Below are 18,467 nucleotides of genomic sequence, written 5' to 3'. Positions count from 1 at the left end.
GATAACTTACTAAGAAAAGTTACTCATATACATGCTTGCTACATACGCTTTTAACTTCATTTGCTATGTGCTGCTCCTAACAAACTAATATCTATACAAGACAAGGGAACTCAATTAGATACGCACTGCAGAGGATAAGACGATATATCGGATTAACAAACCATTGCTTTTGCCAACTACATAATTGCTACTAACTTTTGACAATGTTACATTATTTTATAATATTTAACATCTGTGGAATATTATGTACACGTTTTAAATATTTTTAGGATTTACATTGATCAAGTAAAAAATATATAGGCCCAAGTTTCTACTATATTAAAAGGAACTACATATATATTTATTCATATATTATATTTATATCCTTGAGAACTATAGCGCAGTGATTCTTTATGTTGTGTTCTGTATTTATTTTTCAAGGCCTTGCAAGCTTTGTGCACTTGCAACTGGGTACGCTCTTTCAAATACAAACTAAATACATAGCGCCAAGGGAAAGGCGTTTCTGCGACCATCCCTTTTTTTTAATATAATTGTTATTACTGTGGCTGTAGGTGAGCAACAAATTCTCTTAGAACCCATACTTCTAAGCTTATTAAATACATTACTGGTGGTAATATAATGAATGTAAAAAGTCATAGAATAGACTGTTATGGCAGTATAACATCACCTACAATACCTGGTATTCCACGGTGGTCTCCCACAAAACTACTAACCAGGCTCAACACTGCTTAGCTTCCAAGATCAGACGAGATTGGGCGTGTCCAGTGTAGTATGGCCGTAGGTGATCAAAACTTATTCATAGACCTCTTTTACTACTTACCACCAGTAAATTCATTAACTATAAACCATGTAAATAGTCATAGAAAAAAATATTATAGAATATAATTACCTACAACACCTGGTATTCCCAGGTGGTCTCCCATCCAAGTACTAACCAGCCCGACACTGCATAGCTTGGGCATGTCCAGTGTGGTTATGGCTGTAGGTGAACCCAACATAAAGATTCACTGCACATAAATGCTTATTGTTTCAGAGTTCACGGCTGCGCTCTGTGAGCTCCCAACTGTAACGGATGGCTTGCTTGTTACAGCCATGGTCAGGACACCAGCAGCAGCGAGCATCGTGGCGAAGTCCAGCCTGCTACAAGTTGCCTTACAAAGAGAATGGGCTCAGACGGCAAACAGAAGGGCTGTGGTGGCAGGCGAGATAGGACACAAGACAGCAGGATGTGACGTCCCATCCCGCCGTTTCTATTCAAGCTCGTCTACCTCCACAGCCCTTCTGTATGCCCTTTGAGACCCTATTCTCGTGTAGGGCAGCTCGGAGCACCACAGACTTCCACCCAAACGCTCTTAGCTGCAGGTGCGCTGACCGTAGCTGGAACAAGCAACAAGCTGCTCGTTACACTTGGGAGCCTCTTAACCTCTTCACATACAGTGACAGCATTTCTAATACAGCAAACATGATCTCTGGAACAACAAACATTTATGCTAGCGTGGCCACGCTCAAACACCGGAGATCAAGTAAAGTAGATGTGGTAACTTACTAAGAAACGTTACTCATATACATGCTTGCTACATACGCTTTTAACTTAATTTGCTATGTGCTGCTCCTAACAAACTAATATCTATACAAGACAAGGGGACTCAATTAGATACGCACTGCAGAGGATAAGACGATATATCGGATTAATATACCATTGCTTTTGCCAACTACATAATTGCTACTAACCTTTGAAGTACTGTCAGGTAACAAGTAGCAACCAGGTCCAACACAGCATAGCTTCCAAGATCCGACGAGATTGGGCATGTCCAGTGTGGTGTGGCTGTAGGGGAGGAACAATTTTTAATTTAGATCTTACTTCTTACCGCTTGTCAGTTCATTAAAGAGTTAATAAAATAAATGTAAATAGTCAGAGGCGACTGTTATGGCAGTATAAAATCACCTACAGCACCTGGTATTCCCAGGTGGTCTCCCATCCAAGTACTAACCAAGCCCGACACTGCATAGCTTACAAGATGAGATTGGTAATGTCCAGTGTGGTATGGCCGTAGGTGATCAATCTTCTTCTTACACCTCTTTTACTACTCACCACCAGTAATTATCAAGTTAATATAATAAATGTAAATAGTAATAGAAAAGAACATTATAGTAGCATAAAATTACCTACAACACCTGGGATTCCCAGGTGGTCTAACGCTAACCAGGCCCAACACTGCATAGCTTACAAAACAAGATTGGGCATGTCCAGTGTGGAAAAGCAATAGGTGAACACAAAGATTCACTGCACATAAATGCTTATTGTTTCAGAGTTCACGGCAGCTCTCTGTGAGCTCCCAACTGTAACGGATGGCTTGCTTGTTACAGCCATGGTCAGGACACCAGCAGCAGCGAGCATCGTGGCGAAGTCCGGCCTGCTACAAGTTGCCTTACAAAGAGAATGGGCTCAGACGGCAAACAGAAGGGCTGTGGTGGCAGGCGAGATAGGACACAAGACAGCAGGATGTGACGTCCCATCCCGCCATTTCTATTCAAGCTCGTCTACCTCCACGGCCCTTCTGTATGCCCTTTGAGACCCTATTCTCGTGTAGGGCAGCTCGGAGCACCACAGACTTCCACCCCAACACTCTTAGCTGCAGGTGCGCTGACCGTAGCTGGAACAAGCAACAAGCTGCTCGTTACACTTGGGAGCCGCTTAACCTCTTCACATACAGTGACAGCATTTCTAATACAGCAAACATGATCTCTGGAACAACAAGCATTTATGCTAGCGTGGCCACGCTCAAACACCGGAGATCAAGTAAAGTATATGTGGTAACTTACTAAGAAAAGTTACTCATATACATGCTTGCTACATACGCTTTTAACTTCATTTGCTATGTGCTGCTCCTAACAAACTAATATCTATACAAGACAAGGGGACTCAATTAGATACGCACTGCAGAGGATAAGACGATATATCGGATTAACAAACCATTGCTTTTGCCAACTACATAATTGCTACTAACTTTTGACAATGTTACATTATTTTATAATATTTAACATCTGTGGAATATTATGTACACGTTATAAATATTTTTAGGATTTACATTGATCAAGTAAAAAATATATAGGCCCAAGTTTCTACTATATTAAAAGGAACTACATATATATTTATTCATATATTATATTTATATCCTTGAGAACTATAGCGCAGTGATTCTTTATGTTGTGTTCTGTATTTATTTTTCAAGGCCTTGCAAGCTTTGTGCACTTGCAACTGGGTACGCTCTTTCAAATACAAACTAAATACATAGCGCCAAGGGAAAGGCGTTTCTGCGACCATCCCCATTTTTTAATATAATTGTTATTACCGTGGCTGTAGGTGAGCAACAAATTCTCTTAGAACCCATACTTCTAAGCTTATTAAATACATTACTGGTGGTAAGATAATTAATGTAAAAAGTCATAGAATAGACTGTTATGGCAGTATAACATCACCTACAGTACCTGGTATTCCACGGTGGTCTCCCACAAAACTACTAACCAGGCTCAACACTGCTTAGCTTCCAAGATCAGACGAGATTGGGCGTGTCCAGTGTAGTATGGCCGTAGGTGATCAAAACTTATTCATAGACCTCTTTTACTACTTACCACCAGTAAATTCATTAACTATAAACCATGTAAATAGTCATAGAAAAAAATATTATAGAATATAATTACCTACAACACCTGGTATTCCCAGGTGGTCTCCCATCCAAGTACTAACCAGCCCGACACTGCATAGCTTGGGCATGTCCAGTGTGGTTATGGCTGTAGGTGAACCCAACATAAAGATTCACTGCACATAAATGCTTATTGTTTCAGAGTTCACGGCTGCGCTCTGTGAGCTCCCAACTGTAACGGATGGCTTGCTTGTTACAGCCATGGTCAGGACACCAGCAGCAGCGAGCATCGTGGCGAAGTCCGGCCTGCTACAAGTTGCCTTACAAAGAGAATGGGCTCAGACGGCAAACAGAAGGGCTGTGGTGGCAGGCGAGATAGGACACAAGACAGCAGGATGTGACGTCCCATCCCGCCGTTTGTATTCAAGCTCGTCTACCTCCACAGCCCTTCTGTATGCCCTTTGAGACCTTATTTTCGTGTAGGGCAGCTCGGAGCACCACAGACTTCCACCCCAACGCTCTTAGCTGCAGGTGCGCTGACCATAGCTGGAACAAGCAAGCTGCTCGTTACACTTGGGAGCCTCTTAACCTCTTCACATACAGTGACAGCATTTCTAATACAGCAAACATGATCTCTGGAACAACAAGCATTTATGCTAGCGTGGCCACGCTCAAACACCGGAGATCAAGTAAAGTACATGTGGTAACTTACTAAGAAAAGTTACTCATATACATGCTTGCTACATACGCTTTTAACTTCATTTGCTATGTGCTGCTCCTAACAAACTAATATCTATACAAGACAAGGGGACTCAATTAGATACGCACTGCAGAGGATAAGACGATATATCGGATTAACAAACCATTGCTTTTGCCAACTACATAATTGCTACTAACTTTTGACAATGTTACATTATTTTATAATATTTAACATCTGTGGAATATTATGAACCCGTTTTAAATATTTTTAGGATTTACATTGATCAAGTAAAAAATATATATGCCCAAGTTTCTACTATATTAAAAGGAACTACATATATTTATTCATATATTATAATATTTAGATCCTTGAGAACTATAGCGCAGTGATTCTTTATGTTGTGTCCTGTATTTATTTTTCAAGGCCTTGCAAGCTTTGTGCACTTGCAACTGGGTACGCTCTTTCAAATACAAACTAAATACATAGCGCCAAGGGAAAGGCGTTTCTGCGACCATCCCTTTTTTTTAATATAATTGTTATTACCGTGGCTGTAGGTGAGCAACAAATTCTCTTAGAACCCATACTTCTAAGCTTATTAAATACATTACTGGTGGTAATATAATGAATGTAAAAAGTCATAGAATAGACTGTTATGGCAGTATAACATCACCTACAGTACCTGGTATTCCACGGTGGTCTCCCACAAAACTACTAACCAGGCTCAACACTGCTTAGCTTCCAAGATCAGACGAGATTGGGCGTGTCCAGTGTAGTATGGCCGTAGGTGATCAAAACTTATTCATAGACCTCTTTTACTACTTACCACCAGTAAATTCATTAACTATAAACCATGTAAATAGTCATAGAAAAAAATATTATAGAATATAATTACCTACAACACCTGGTATTCCCAGGTGGTCTCCCATCCAAGTACTAACCAGCCCGACACTGCATAGCTTGGGCATGTCCAGTGTGGTTATGGCTGTAGGTGAACCCAACATAAAGATTCACTGCACATAAATGCTTATTGTTTCAGAGTTCACGGCTGCGCTCTGTGAGCTCCCAACTGTAACGGATGGCTTGCTTGTTACAGCCATGGTCAGGACACCAGCAGCAGCGAGCATCGTGGCAAAGTCCGGCCTGCTACAAGTTGCCTTACAAAGAGAATGGGCTCAGACGGCAAACAGAAGGGCTGTGGTGGCAGGCGAGATAGGACACAAGACAGCAGGATGTGACGTCCCATCCCGCCGTTTCTATTCAAGCTCGTCTACCTCCACAGCCCTTCTGTATGCCCTTTGAGACCCTATTCTCGTGTAGGGCAGCTCGGAGCACCACAGACTTCCACCCAAACGCTCTTAGCTGCAGGTGCGCTGACCGTAGCTGGAACAAGCAACAAGCTGCTCGTTACACTTGGGAGCCTCTTAACCTCTTCACATACAGTGACAGCATTTCTAATACAGCAAACATGATCTCTGGAACAACAAGCATTTATGCTAGCGTGGCCACGCTCAAACACCGGAGATCAAGTAAAGTAGATGTGGTAACTTACTAAGAAACGTTACTCATATACATGCTTGCTACATACGCTTTTAACTTAATTTGCTATGTGCTGCTCCTAACAAACTAATATCTATACAAGACAAGGGGACTCAATTAGATACGCACTGCAGAGGATAAGACGATATATCCGATTAATATACCATTGCTTTTGCCAACTACATAATTGCTACTAACCTTTGAAGTACTGTCAGGTAACAAGTAGTAACCAGGTCCAACACAGCATAGCTTCCAAGATCCGACGAGATTGGGCATGTCCAGTGTGGTGTGGCTGTAGGGGAGGAACAATTTTTAATTTAGATCTTACTTCTTACCGCTTGTCAGTTCATTAAAGAGTTAATAAAATAAATGTAAATAGTCAGAGGCGACTGTTATGGCAGTATAAAATCACCTACAGCACCTGGTATTCCCAGGTGGTCTCCCATCCAAGTACTAACCAAGCCCGACACTGCATAGCTTACAAGATGAGATTGGTAATGTCCAGTGTGGTATGGCCGTAGGTGATCAATCTTCTTCTTACACCTCTTTTACTACTCACCACCAGTAATTATCAAGTTAATATAATAAATGTAAATAGTAATAGAAAAGAACATTATAGTAGCATAAAATTACCTACAACACCTGGGATTCCCAGGTGGTCTAACGCTAACCAAGCCCAACACTGCATAGCTTACAAAACAAGATTGGGCATGTCCAGTGTGGAAAAGCAATAGGTGAACACAAAGATTCACTGCACATAAATGCTTATTGTTTCAGAGTTCACGGCAGCTCTCTGTGAGCTCCCAACTGTAACGGATGGCTTGCTTGTTACAGCCATGGTCAGGACACCAGCAGCAGCGAGCATCGCGGCGAAGTCCGGCCTGCTACAAGTTGCCTTACAAAGAGAATGGGCTCAGACGGCAAACAGAAGGGCTGTGGTGGCAGGCGAGATAGGATACAAGACAGCAGGATGTGACGTCCCATCCCGCCATTTCTATTCAAGCTCGTCTACCTCCACGGCCCTTCTGTATGCCCTTTGAGACCCTATTCTCGTGTAGGGCAGCTCGGAGCACCACAGACTTCCACCCCAACACTCTTAGCTGCAGGTGCGCTGACCGTAGCTGGAACAAGCAACAAGCTGCTCGTTACACTTGGGAGCCGCTTAACCTCTTCACATACAGTGACAGCATTTCTAATACAGCAAACATGATCTCTGGAACAACAAGCATTTATGCTAGCGTGGCCACGCTCAAACACCGGAGATCAAGTAAAGTACATGTGGTAACTTACTAAGAAAAGTTACTCATATACATGCTTGCTACATACGCTTTTAACTTCATTTGCTATGTGCTGCTCCTAACAAACTAATATCTATACAAGACAAGGGGACTCAATTAGATACGCACTGCAGAGGATAAGACGATATATCGGATTAACAAACCATTGCTTTTGCCAACTACATAATTGCTACTAACTTTTGACAATGTTACATTATTTTATAATATTTAACATCTGTGGAATATTATGTACACGTTATAAATATTTTTAGGATTTACATTGATCAAGTAAAAAATATATAGGCCCAAGTTTCTACTATATTAAAAGGAACTACATATATATTTATTCATATATTATATTTATATCCTTGAGAACTATAGCGCAGTGATTCTTTATGTTGTGTTCTGTATTTATTTTTCAAGGCCTTGCAAGCTTTGTGCACTTGCAACTGGGTACGCTCTTTCAAATACAAACTAAATACATAGCGCCAAGGGAAAGGCGTTTCTGCGACCCTCCCCATTTTTTAATATAATTGTTATTACCGTGGCTGTAGGTGAGCAACAAATTCTCTTAGAACCCATACTTCTAAGCTTATTAAATACATTACTGGTGGTAAGATAATGAATGTAAAAAGTCATAGAATAGACTGTTATGGCAGTATAACATCACCTACAGTACCTGGTATTCCACGGTGGTCTCCCACAAAACTACTAACCAGGCTCAACACTGCTTAGCTTCCAAGATCAGACGAGATTGGGCGTGTCCAGTGTAGTATGGCCGTAGGTGATCAAAACTTATTCATAGACCTCTTTTACTACTTACCACCAGTAAATTCATTAACTATAAACCATGTAAATAGTCATAGAAAAAAATATTATAGAATATAATTACCTACAACACCTGGTATTCCCAGGTGGTCTCCCATCCAAGTACTAACCAGCCCGACACTGCATAGCTTGGGCATGTCCAGTGTGGTTATGGCTGTAGGTGAACCCAACATAAAGATTCACTGCGCGCATAAATGCTTATTGTTTCAGAGTTCACGGCTGCTCTCTGTGAGCTCCCAACTGTAACGGATGGCTTGCTTGTTACAGCCATGGTCAGGACACCAGCAGCAACGAGCATCGTAGCGAAGTCCGGCCTGCTACAAGTTGCCTTACAAAGAGAATGGGCTCAGACGGCAAACAGAAGGGCTGTGGTGGCAGGCGAGATAGGACACAAGACAGCAGGATGTGACGTCCCATCCCGCCGTTTCTATTCAAGCTCGTCTACATCCACAGCCCTTCTGTATGCCCTTTGAGACCCTATTCTCGTGTAGGGCAGCTCGGAGCACCACAGACTTCCACCCCAACGCTCTTAGCTGCAGGTGCGCTGACCGTAGCTGGAACAAGCAACAAGCTGCTCGTTACACTTGGGAGCCGCTTAACCTCCTCACATACAGTGACAGCATTTCTAATACAGCAAACATGATCTCTGGAACAACAAGCATTTATGCTAGCGTGGCCACGCTCAAATACCGGAGATCAAGTAAAGTATATGTGATAACTGACTAAGAAAAGTTACTCATATACATGCCTGCTACATACGCTTTTAACTTAATTTGCTATGTGCTGCTCCTAACAAACTAATATCTATACAAGACAAGGGGACTCAATTAGATACACACTGCAGAGGATAAGACGATATATCCGATTAATATACCATTGCTTTTGCCAACTACATAATTGCTACTAACCTTTGAAGTACTGTCAGGTAACAAGTAGTAACCAGGTCCAACACAGCATAGCTTCCAAGATCCGACGAGATTGGGCATGTCCAGTGTGGTGTGGCTGTAGGGGAGGAACAAATTTTAATTTAGATCTTACTTCTTACCGCTTGTCAGGTCATTAAAGAGTTAATAAAATAAATGTAAATAGTCAGAGGCGACTGTTATGGCAGTATAAAATCACCTACAGCACCTGGTATTCCCAGGTGGTCTCCCATCCAAGTACTAACCAAGCCCGACACTGCATAGCTTACAAGGTGAGATTGGTAATGTCCAGTGTGGTATGGCCGTAGGTGATCAATCTTCTTCTTACACCTCTTTTACTACTCACCACCAGTAATTATCAAGTTAATATAATAAATGGAAATAGTCAGAGAAAAGAACGTTATAGTAGCATAAAATAACCTACAACACCTGGGATTCCCAGGTGGCCTACCGCTAACCAGGCCCAACACTGCATAGCTTACAAGATGAGATTGGTAATGTCCAGTGTGGTATGGCCGTAGGGGAGGAACAATTTTTATTTTAGATCTTACTTCTTACTGCATGTCAGTTCATTAAAGAGTTCATAAAATAAATGTACATAGTCATAGAGGCGACTGTTATGGCAGTATAAACTCACCGACATTTTGTATCTGTTAAAACTGTTAACACAACTGCAGCGTTCTTCACATTGGAGCTCATATTCCAGTCTGAGGACAGACATTTAGGTTGCAGTTATTGCGCTGTGTGAGCAAAAATGGGGGTCCTGCTCCACAGTTTCTGGGGTCCCATCACAATTTATGCCTCACTCCCTGTAGCGTGTAGCAATGCATATTTTGCACTGAGAATGACATGAGGGCCTATTTACTAAACCTTGGAGAGAGATAAAATGGAGAAAGAGAAGTCCCAGCCAATCAGCTCCTCACTGTCATTTTTTAAATGCAGCCTGTAAACTGAAAGGAGTGGATTGGCTTTCTCTAAGGCTTAGTGAATAGACCCCACGGGGAGAAGGGAACAGGGGGGCAGAGGGCTGGAAGGGAATAGCGCACAGGAGCGCAGAAGGGGTACAGAAATGGAAAGAGAGAGGGTGAGCAGATGGGTACAGACATGGAGAGGGTGAGCAGATGGGGTACAGACATGGAAAGAGAGAGTGAGCAGATGGGGTTCAGACACGGAGAGAGAGGGTGAGCAGAAGGGGTACAGACACGGAGAGAGGGTAAGAGGGGGCACAGACATGGAGAGAGGGTAAGAGGGGGCACAGACATGGAGAGAGGGTAAGAGGGGGCACAGGAGAGCAGAAGGGGTACAAACATAGGGAGAGGGAAACAGGTGCCACAGAGGTGGAAGGGCAGAGTACATGAGAGCACAGAAGGGGTACAAACATGGGAAAATAGGAATAGGGAGCACCTGGTGAGAGTACAATATATAATACATTTTTTACGGTAGTTGCTATAATAAACATGTGCTAGCTTTGTACACCACAGCCTGCAGCAACATTATTATAACAGCAGGATACCAGGGTCAGCTTCCTTAAATAATCACAGGACACCACAGTCTGTCCCACCTCTATTATAATAACAGGATTCCTGGCTAGGCTTCACTTTGTATTATAAATATCTATTTTCCATCAACTGCTTGGAAATATGAACTGCAATAATTAGACAGTGAGCAATCAGGTAACCGTACAGAGGGGGGGCCACATTAAAGTCAATTTAATTCCAATAAAAATACTTGCAGACAGCTGTGCTGCAGCAATGTCTTTCCTAGAATGTACCAAAATTGGCAGAAATAGTGAGTATACTGTATATGAGAGACACATGCTGCCTGAGCTGAAGAGAGCTTCCTATGCCACAAAAAGGATCCTGGCAGGAATGGCTGTCATCTGGCAGCCCAGCAGAGATGTTTGGGAAATCAGGCTTCCTCCTCCTGTGCCAGACCAACACACCACAGCAGAGAACCACTCCAAATAGAAAATGAATTTTGGATTCCAAGGGAAGAGGGTAAAAGCCGGAAACATAGTAAATGCATTAGAAAAGCCAGAGATTATACTACATGTATCGAAAAAGCCAGAAATCTATAGTAAATGTATTAGAAGAGCCGGAAATCATATTACATGTATTGAAAAAGCCAGAAATCATAGCACATGTATTAAAAAAATCTAAAAAATTTGTATGTACGAAAAGCCGCGGCTAATAGGAAAGCATGACACATTTTTGGTGAAAAGTTTGAATTGTAAACTTTGACAAACTGCAGCTTTTTACACCTAGTTGGATCTGGCCCTTAATATGATTTCCAGATTTTTTCAATACACTTTACATGGTTTCCGGCTTATTCAATGCATTTAATACGATTTCCGGCTTTTTCAATACATTTAATAAGATTTCCAGCTTTTTCAATACATTTAATTTCCGGCATTTTTCAATACACTTCATGGTTTCCAGCTTTTTCAATGCATTTACTATGGTTTCCGGCTTATTTAATAAGATTTCCAGCTTATTCAATGAATTTAATAAGATTACCTGCCTTTTCAATGCATTTACCCACACCAGGTTTCAAGTGAAGATCATAATTATATTGTAACCTGGGCCTAATGCCCAGTCACTCACACAGGCTCAGGCCTGCCTACTTCCAGCTTAACCTAGTGGCCTGGACCCAATGTCCAGGACCACTTTATGTACTGGGCTCAGGTCTTTCGGGCCTAACTGCAGTGCACAAAAAAGGGGACTTGGGCCTAATGCCAGAGTCATTTTATTCTATGGGGCTTAGGCGCCTGTCTACTTACAGTAGTGGTCAGGGTCTAACACTCAGAGCCACTCATAATGGGCTCAGGCCTAGAATCTGCCTTTTGGTACCTTATGAGAACTACGCCTAGTGCCCAGTTCAGTAACAAGGTGGCTTTATTGTTATCTGGGCCTAGTGCCCACCTCTCTGGCCACAGACCTAGAGCCCACCTAACGATGGCACAATTTGTGACCTGGACATAGCACCCAGGTTATACACCTAAATGGACAACACCAACCTAAAGGGTCTAGGGCCCTCTACAGAGCACGGGCCTAGTGCCCGCCTAATTCCCCACAGGCCTAATGCCTGACTGTGGCCACGGGCCTAGTGCCCGACTACCCGGATGATCTAGGAAGGCGTTAATAACAGAGACTACCTGTGCGATGGGAGAGGCTGCGGGGGGGGGGGCGGGAGCTTCGTAAGCTCTTTTCATCCCACCCCCGTAGCACTCTCCGCTCCTCACTTGCATTCTTCGGCCGCTCCTTCGTTTCTTCACGCAGCCGCCGGCGTCACCGTCCCTGATGCTCGCGACGAGTTCCGGTCTCTTTCCCGCGCGCAGGAGCCTTTGCCACGTGGTGTTTTTATTTGCTCTGCCGCCGACTGATTGGCTCTACCTACCGGTAGCGTCTGACGTCAGACGCAGCAGGCGGGGCGAGATGAGACTCAGCGGGGCCGCGATTGGCCCGCTATGGCTGCTGGGGGGCAGCGCCAGATTCGAACGCCCGCCTCTTCTTAATGGCTGCTTCTGCGCCCGCTGGGATGTCTCTGTGCCGCTGCAGCAGTGGCTGTGCTGAGGGTAGTAACTATTTCCCCTTCGTCGAACGGACCTACCTACGTCGGGTATGACGCAATCATTGGGGCGTGGCTTGCAGTGTGACGTTAGATTCGGGGCGCGGCTTGCCGGGGCGGGAATGATTTGAACTCCGCGATGTGCTTAGCGATGTCAGCGCCGCGGAGGCTCCGGGGCTATACGGGGCCAGAGAGCTGAGAGAAAAGCCTCCACGGCACCCCGCCATGAGCCCGGCACACTCCCGCTGAGCGACCCTGGAGCGCCACCGACAGAGGACCCTTTATCCGGGGAGAGAGCAGGTGATGCCCGAGATCTGAGCCGCACTCCCCGCAGCAGCGCCGACACCCTCCCGCCCCAGCAGCGATCCTGTGGGGGCTAAGCAGAGCTAGGCCTCCTTCTCCCGGGCACAGTTCCTCGGTGTGTCCTGTGATAACTCGGCCGTTGCCATGGATCTGGGTTGTGGCCCTCTCCCCACCGACACCCTGCATCTCACCCCGAGGTGGATAGGAGCAGAACGGTGACTACCTGGGAAGCCCTGTGTGTCACCCTGTACCCTCCTGACCCCTGTGTGTGTGTGACACCCCCCTGTCCCTGTGTCACCCTGTACCCTCCTGACCCCTGTGTGTGTGTGACACCCCCCTGTCCCTGTGTCACCCTGTACCCTCCTGACCCCTGTGTGTGTGACACCCCCCTGTCCCACCCTGTACCCTCCTGACCCCTGTGTGTGTGACACCCCCCTGTTCCTGTGTCACCCTGTACCCTCCTGACCCCTGTGTGTGTGTGTGACACCCCCCTGTCCCTGTGTCACCCTGTACTCTCCTGACCCCTGTGTGTGTGTGTGACACCCCCCTGTCCCTGTGTGTCACCCTGTACCCTCCTGACCCGTCTGTGTGACACCCCACTATCCATGTGTCACCCTGTACCCTCCTGACCCCTGTGTGACACCCCCCTATCCGTGTCACCCTGTACCCTCCTGACCCCTGTGTGACACCCCGCTATCCCTGTACCCTCCTGACCCCTATGTGTGTGTGTGTGACACACCCCTGTCCCTGTGTGTCACCCTGTACCCTCCTGACCCCTGTGTGTGTGACACCCCCCTTTTCCTGTCTCACCCTGTACCCTCCTGACCCCTGTGTGTGTGTGACACCCCCCCTGTCCCTGTGTCACCCTGTACCCTCCTGACCCCTGTGTGTGTGACAACCCCCCTATTCCTGTACCCTCCTGACCCCTGTGTGTGACACTCCCCTGTCCCTGTGTCACCCTGTACCCTCCTGACCCCTGGGTGTGACACCCCCCCCTACCCCTGTGTGTCACCTTGTACCCTCCTGACCCCTGGGTGTGACACCCCCCTATCCGTGTCACCCTGTACCCTCCTGACCCCTTTGACCCCCCCCTATACCTATGTCACCCTGTACCCTCCTGACCCCTATGTGTGTGACACCCCGCTATCCCTGTGCCACCCTGTACCCTCCGGACCCCTGTGTGTGACACCCCCTGTCCCTGTGTCACCCTGTACCCTCCTGCCCCTGTGTGTGTGTGACACCCCCTGTCCCTGTCACCCTGTACCCTCCTGGCCCCTGTGTGTGTGACACCCCCCTATTCCTGTCTCACCCTGTACCCTCCTGACCCCTGTGTGTGTGACACCCCCCTTTTCCTGTCTCACCCTGTACCCTCCTGACCCCTGTCTGTGTGACACCCCCCTATCCCTGTGTCACCCTGTACCCTCCTGACCCCTGTGTGACACCCCCCTATCCGTGTCACCCTGTACCCACCTGACCCCTGTGTGTGACCCCCCCTATACCTGTGTCACCCTGTACCCTCTTGACCCGTGTGTGTGACACCCCCCTATACTTGTGTCACCCTGTACCCTCTTGACCCCTGTGTGTGTGACACCCCGCTATCCCTGTGTCACCCTGTACCCTCCTGACCCCTGTGTGTGTGACACCCCGCTATCCCTGTGTCACCCTGTACCCTCCTGACCCCTGTGTGTGTGACACCCCGCTATCCCTGTGTCACCCTGTACCCTCCTGACCCCTGTGTGTGTGACACCCCGCTATCCGTGTTACCCTGTACCCTCCTGACCCCTGTGTGTGTGACACCCCGCTAATCCCTGGCACCCTGTACCCTCCTCACCCCTGTGTGTGAGACACCCCCCTATTCCTGTCTCACCCTGTACCCTCCTCACCCCTGTGTGTGTGACACCCCCTATTCCTGTCTCACCCTGTTGCCCCCCCTACCCGTGTGTGTGACACCCTGTTGCCCCCCCTACCCGTGTGTGTGACACCCTGTTGCCCCCCCTACCCGTGTGTGTGACACCCTGTTGCCCCCCCTACCCGTGTGTGTGACACCCTGTTGCCCCCCCTACCCGTGTGTGTGACACCCTGTTGCCCCCCCTACCCGTGTGTGTGTGACACCCTGTTGCCCCCCCTACCCGTGTGTGTGTGACACCCTGTTGCCCCCCCTACCCGTGTGTGTGTGACACCCTGTTGCCCCCCCCTACCCGTGTGTGTGTGACACCCTGTTGCCCCCCCTACCCGTGTGTGTGTGACACCCTGTTGCCCCCCCTACCCGTGTGTGTGTGACACCCTGTTGCCCCCCCTACCCGTGTGTGTGTGACACCCTGTTGCCCCCCCTACCCGTGTGTGTGTGACACCCTGTTGCCCCCCCTACCCGTGTGTGTGTGACACCCTGTTGCCCCCCCTACCCGTGTGTGTGTGACACCCTGTTGCCCCCCCTACCCGTGTGTGTGTGACACCCTGTTGCCCCCCCTACCCGTGTGTGTGTGACACCCTGTTGCCCCCCCTACCCGTGTGTGTGTGACACCCTGTTGCCCCCCCTACCCGTGTGTGTGTGACACCCTGTTGCCCCCCCTACCCGTGTGTGTGTGACACCCTGTTGCCCCCCCTACCCGTGTGTGTGTGACACCCTGTTGCCCCCCCTACCCGTGTGTGTGTGACACCCTGTTGCCCCCCCTACCCGTGTGTGTGTGACACCCTGTTGCCCCCCCTACCCGTGTGTGTGTGACACCCTGTTGCCCCCCCCTACCCGTGTGTGTGTGACACCCTGTTGCCCCCCCTACCCGTGTGTGTGTGACACCCTGTTGCCCCCCCTACCCGTGTGTGTGTGACACCCTGTTGCCCCCCCTACCCGTGTGTGTGTGACACCCTGTTGCCCCCCCCTACCCGTGTGTGTGTGACACCCTGTTGCCCCCCCTACCCGTGTGTGTGTGACACCCTGTTGCCCCCCCTACCCGTGTGTGTGTGACACCCTGTTGCCCCCCCTACCCGTGTGTGTGTGACACCCTGTTGCCCCCCCTACCCGTGTGTGTGTGACACCCTGTTGCCCCCCCTACCCGTGTGTGTGTGACACCCTGTTGCCCCCCCTACCCGTGTGTGTGTGACACCCTGTTGCCCCCCCTACCCGTGTGTGTGTGACACCCTGTTGCCCCCCCTACCCGTGTGTGTGTGACACCCTGTTGCCCCCCCTACCCGTGTGTGTGTGACACCCTGTTGCCCCCCCCTACCCGTGTGTGTGTGACACCCTGTTGCCCCCCCTACCCGTGTGTGTGTGACACCCTGTTGCCCCCCCTACCCGTGTGTGTGTGTGACACCCTGTTGCCCCCCCTACCCGTGTGTGTGTGTGACACCCTGTTGCCCCCCCTACCCGTGTGTGTGTGTGACACCCTGTTGCCCCCCCTACCCGTGTGTGTGTGACACCCTGTTGCCCCCCCTACCCGTGTGTGTGTGACACCCTGTTGCCCCCCCCTACCCGTGTGTGTGTGACACCCTGTTGCCCCCCCTACCCGTGTGTGTGTGACACCCTGTTGCCCCCCCTACCCGTGTGTGTGTGACACCCTGTTGCCCCCCCTACCCGTGTGTGTGTGACACCCTGTTGCCCCCCCCTACCCGTGTGTGTGTGACACCCTGTTGCCCCCCCCTACCCGTGTGTGTGTGACACCCTGTTGCCCCCCCTACCCGTGTGTGTGTGACACCCTGTTGCCCCCCCTACCCGTGTGTGTGTGACACCCTGTTGCCCCCCCTACCCGTGTGTGTGTGACACCCTGTTGCCCCCCCTACCCGTGTGTGTGTGACACCCTGTTGCCCCCCCTACCCGTGTGTGTGTGACACCCTGTTGCCCCCCCTACCCGTGTGTGTGTGACACCCTGTTGCCCCCCCTACCCGTGTGTGTGTGACACCCTGTTGCCCCCCCTACCCGTGTGTGTGTGACACCCTGTTGCCCCCCCTACCCGTGTGTGTGTGACACCCTGTTGCCCCCCCTACCCGTGTGTGTGTGACACCCTGTTGCCCCCCCTACCCGTGTGTGTGTGACACCCTGTTGCCCCCCCTACCCGTGTGTGTGTGACACCCTGTTGCCCCCCCTACCCGTGTGTGTGTGACACCCTGTTGCCCCCCCTACCCGTGTGTGTGTGACACCCTGTTGCCCCCCCTACCCGTGTGTGTGTGACACCCTGTTGCCCCCCCTACCCGTGTGTGTGTGACACCCTGTTGCCCCCCCTACCCGTGTGTGTGTGACACCCTGTTGCCCCCCCTACCCGTGTGTGTGTGACACCCTGTTGCCCCCCCTACCCGTGTGTGTGTGACACCCTGTTGCCCCCCCTACCCGTGTGTGTGTGACACCCTGTTGCCCCCCCTACCCGTGTGTGTGTGACACCCTGTTGCCCCCCCTACCCGTGTGTGTGTGACACCCTGTTGCCCCCCCTACCCGTGTGTGTGTGACACCCTGTTGCCCCCCCTACCCGTGTGTGTGTGACACCCTGTTGCCCCCCCTACCCGTGTGTGTGTGACACCCTGTTGCCCCCCCTACCCGTGTGTGTGTGTGACACCCTGTTGCCCCCCCTACCCGTGTGTGTGTGTGACACCCTGTTGCCCCCCCTACCCGTGTGTGTGTGTGTGACACCCTGTTGCCCCCCCTACCCGTGTGTGTGTGTGTGACACCCTGTTGCCCCCCCTACCCGTGTGTGTGTGTGTGACACCCTGTTGCCCCCCCCTACCCGTGTGTGTGTGTGTGACACCCTGTTGCCCCCCCTACCCGTGTGTGTGTGTGTGACACCCTGTTGCCCCCCCTACCCGTGTGTGTGTGTGTGACACCCTGTTGCCCCCCCTACCCGTGTGTGTGTGTGTGACACCCTGTTGCCCCCCCTACCCGTGTGTGTGTGTGTGACACCCTGTTGCCCCCCCTACCCGTGTGTGTGTGTGTGACACCCTGTTGCCCCCCCTACCCGTGTGTGTGTGTGTGACACCCTGTTGCCCCCCCTACCCGTGTGTGTGTGTGTGACACCCTGTTGCCCCCCCTACCCGTGTGTGTGTGTGACACCCTGTTGCCCCCCCCTACCCGTGTGTGTGTGTGTGTGACACCCTGTTGCCCCCCCTACCCGTGTGTGTGTGTGTGTGACACCCTGTTGCCCCCCCTACCCGTGTGTGTGTGTGTGTGACACCCTGTTGCCCCCCCTACCCGTGTGTGTGTGTGTGACACCCTGTTGCCCCCCCTACCCGTGTGTGTGTGTGACACCCTGTTGCCCCCCCTACCCGTGTGTGTGTGTGTGACACCCTGTTGCCCCCCCTACCCGTGTGTGTGTGTGTGACACCCTGTTGCCCCCCCTACCCGTGTGTGTGTGTGTGACACCCTGTTGCCCCCCCTACCCGTGTGTGTGTGTGTGACACCCTGTTGCCCCCCCTACCCGTGTGTGTGTGTGTGACACCCTGTTGCCCCCCCTACCCGTGTGTGTGTGTGTGACACCCTGTTGCCCCCCCTACCCGTGTGTGTGTGTGTGACACCCTGTTGCCCCCCCTACCCGTGTGTGTGTGTGTGACACCCTGTTGCCCCCCCTACCCGTGTGTGTGTGTGTGACACCCTGTTGCCCCCCCTACCCGTGTGTGTGTGTGTGACACCCTGTTGCCCCCCCTACCCGTGTGTGTGTGTGTGACACCCTGTTGCCCCCCCTACCCGTGTGTGTGTGTGTGACACCCTGTT

General features: G+C 49.7%; 2 long non-coding RNA genes and 7 pseudogenes across 5 annotated transcripts in view; 1 reads left to right on the top strand and 8 right to left on the bottom strand.

Annotated features, from left to right (window-relative positions):
• The window catches only part of LOC148506531 (uncharacterized), a 555,606-nt gene that overhangs the window by 509,274 nt on the left and 27,865 nt on the right, over nt 1-18,467 (top strand). Inside the window, exon 1 of one of the 4 annotated variants that reach the window (XR_015869779.1) lies at nt 12,584-12,775. The exons of the other annotated variants lie outside the window; for them this stretch is intronic. This is a non-coding gene — a long non-coding RNA (uncharacterized LOC148506531). Of the gene's footprint in view, nt 1-12,583; nt 12,776-18,467 lie in introns of those variants that run through there. 4 annotated transcript variants of the gene reach the window in all.
• On the bottom strand, nt 665-783 carry LOC148506539 (5S ribosomal RNA; annotated as a pseudogene).
• Nucleotides 1,943-2,056, bottom strand: LOC148506538 (5S ribosomal RNA; annotated as a pseudogene).
• LOC148506537 (5S ribosomal RNA) lies at nt 3,478-3,596 on the bottom strand (annotated as a pseudogene).
• LOC148506536 (5S ribosomal RNA) lies at nt 5,012-5,130 on the bottom strand (annotated as a pseudogene).
• LOC148506532 (uncharacterized) lies at nt 6,037-12,439 on the bottom strand. Its single transcript, XR_015869780.1, has 3 exons — nt 12,063-12,439; nt 8,894-8,987; nt 6,037-6,172 (listed from the first exon to the last, which is right to left on the bottom strand). It is a non-coding gene; the product is annotated as an uncharacterized LOC148506532 (long non-coding RNA).
• LOC148506535 (5S ribosomal RNA) lies at nt 6,290-6,403 on the bottom strand (annotated as a pseudogene).
• On the bottom strand, nt 7,825-7,943 carry LOC148506534 (5S ribosomal RNA; annotated as a pseudogene).
• LOC148506533 (5S ribosomal RNA) lies at nt 9,105-9,218 on the bottom strand (annotated as a pseudogene).

Source organism: Taudactylus pleione, unplaced genomic scaffold (genome assembly GCF_031769625.1).
Source record: "Taudactylus pleione unplaced genomic scaffold, aTauple2 ptg000400l, whole genome shotgun sequence".
In the NCBI taxonomy this organism is placed as follows: domain Eukaryota; kingdom Metazoa; phylum Chordata; class Amphibia; order Anura; family Myobatrachidae; genus Taudactylus; species Taudactylus pleione.
The sequence above is the reverse complement of the archived record's forward strand: the minus strand, read 5'-3'. Positions and strand labels throughout refer to the sequence as shown.